The sequence below is a fragment of the Chiloscyllium plagiosum genome, unplaced genomic scaffold (assembly GCF_004010195.1).
Source record: "Chiloscyllium plagiosum isolate BGI_BamShark_2017 unplaced genomic scaffold, ASM401019v2 scaf_75, whole genome shotgun sequence".
NCBI lineage: Eukaryota > Metazoa > Chordata > Chondrichthyes > Orectolobiformes > Hemiscylliidae > Chiloscyllium > Chiloscyllium plagiosum.
Window position 1 is genome coordinate 50,660 of NW_025215293.1, and position 2,725 is coordinate 53,384.

Consider the following 2,725-nt stretch of genomic DNA (forward strand, 5'->3'; position numbering starts at 1 on the left):
TTTAAATGGTCTGCTTTTTTTGCTTAATAATTGCTCCCTCTCTCACTCCTTGAATCACTCAGTCTTTCCACCTCACGTTTTTCTGAATGTTCAGTCACACTGTCTATCAGCTATTCCTTTCTCTCTCTCGTTCTCTCAGCGTGTCTGTCTCTCTCTTGCTGTTTTTCGTGAAACATGAGATTTTGTTACTGAACGCCTTGGTGATTAATCATTGCAACCCAAATGGCTTCCAATAAACCTCTCACTCAGAATCCCATGCCTTTCTTTGTTAGTAATATTATTTTAAGTGCTTGGAATTTCCACATTGTGCAACTGAATGTGTTTGATCAGAGATTGCTCACTGGAGCCTGTTACAGACTCTCATTAATCATGCATTTGGAGCGAGCAAGGGGGTAAAAAGCAGTAAAAGGGTTCTGAGCAGTTCATTAGCGCTGCCTGAGACTCACAGTCTGAAGATAAGGGACAGAGATGAGAGGGTTCTTCACAGAGAAAAAACAATTGAAGCCAAAACGTTAAATGCTTTCAAGTAGGGGAAAAACTTTTTCTCTGGAGCGGCCGAGGCTGAGGGGAGACTTGAAAGGAGTCTACAAAATTATGAGACACATTGGCAGGGTGGACGGTCAGAGTCTTTTGTTTCCCCAGAGTTGCAATGTCTAAAATTAGGGGATGTGCATTTAAGGGGGCAAGTTCAAAGGAGAGGTGAGGGGCATTTTGTTAACGAGGGTGGGAGGAGTCAGGAACGTGCTGTCAGGGTGGTGGTGGAGGCAGATGAGATGGGGTGTTTAAGAGGTTTTTAGATAAGCACATGGATATGCAAGGGATGGAGGGACATGGAGCAAGGGCAGGCAGCGGGGCTTAGTCTAATTTGACGCCATGTTCATTGTGGGCCGAAAGGCCTGTTTCGGTGTTGTTACTGTTCTATGATTAGATTCCCCACAGTGCGAAAACAGGCCCTTTGGCCCAACAAGTCCGCACCAACCCTCTGAAAAGTAACCCACCCAGACCTATTTCCCTCTGAACGATGCACCTAAAACTATGGGCAATTTAGCACGGCCAATTTACCTGACCTGTGGGAGGAAACTGGAGCACCCGGAGGAAACCCACGCAGAGGATGTGGAAACTCCACACACACACACACACAGTCGCCCGAGGCTGGAATTGAACGTGGAAGCCCTAATGCTGTGAGGCAGCAGTGCTAACCACTGAGCCATCATGCTATTCTATGTTCAAACTAGCTTGGTTCTTAGGATGAAAAGCATAGGGGGCAAGGGGAAACCAGGGTAAATGGTCATGTGGAATGGCAGAGCAGGTTTGAAGGGCAGAATGGCCCACTCCACCTCCTACATTCTATGCTTCGAATGTTAAAACCAGCTGGACCCCTGAAGCATATTCAACAGAGGACCGGGAGAGAGGAATGAGGTGCAGTCAGGATGTTGCTGAGCTCAAATGCGGGGTGAGGAGTTACAAGGGAGTACCGGAGGAAATAGAGAGGGACCTTGGTCCATAGCTCCCAGAAGTCAGGAATACAGGTATTCCTGATGAAGGGCTTTTGCCCGAAACGTCGATTTTCCTGCTCCTCGGATGCTGCCTGACCTGCTGTGCTTTTCCAGCACCACTCTAATCCAGAATCTGGTTTCCAGGATCTGCAGTCCTTGTTTTTACCTCCCAGAAGTCAGCAAGGCAAGTAGTTCAGAAGGTATATGGGGTATTTGCCTTTATCAATCAACACATTAACTAGAAGAGCAAGGGCGAAAGGGCACTCCATGTAATACCGAATGAGAAAGGGAGTAGGTGACATTATTTTATGATTTGTGTTTTGTATTGTCACGTGTATTTTACAGTTTTCCCATTGTTGCCATGACCCGGCACTCTAGTTTTAAGAAAGAGAAGAGAAATAGGAAGGTAGAGCTTCAAGGGAGTCTCTCAGCCCTGAGCCAGTTCATTGTCAATGACCCCTGAGCTGCCATCCCATCCCCCACCATCTTGCCACTGCCAATGGTGGACCTGTCAATGTCGGAGTCCGGTCTCTCACCGATGTCACTGCGATCCCCTCCCCCCCCAACGCTTCGTCGCCGTCAACAACAAAGTCACCCGCCCTCAGACACCACCTTTCCCTGCTGAGCATATCACGCTGATTGTAGCAGCCACCAATACCTATGCACGAGGTCCTGTGCTCGTCCCTGGAAACGTAAATAGGGGCTCGCTCACCGACACACTTGGGTCCGCACTGGGCCCATTCAAATCCGCATTCACCTCACTCAAATCTGTACAGGGATCACTGAAATCCGCACTCACCTCACTCAAATCCGTATAGGGATCACTTAAATCCGCATTGGGCCCACTCAAATCCACATCACTCCACTCAAACCCATACAGGGATCACTTAAATCCGTATTGGGCCCACTCAAATCCACATCACTCCACTCAAATCCGGACAGGGATCACTTAAATCCGTATTGGGCCCACTCAAATCCACACTCACTCCACTCAAATCCGGACAGGGATCACTTAAATCCGTATTGGGCCTACTCAACTCCACACTCACTCCACTCAAATCCGGACAGGGATCACTTAAATCCGTATTGGGCCTACTCAAATCCACACTCACTCCACTCAAATTCGGACAGGGATCACTTAAATCCGTATTGGGCCCACTCAAATCCGCACTCACTCCACTCAAATCCGGACAGGGATCACTTAAATCCATATTGGGCACATTCAAATC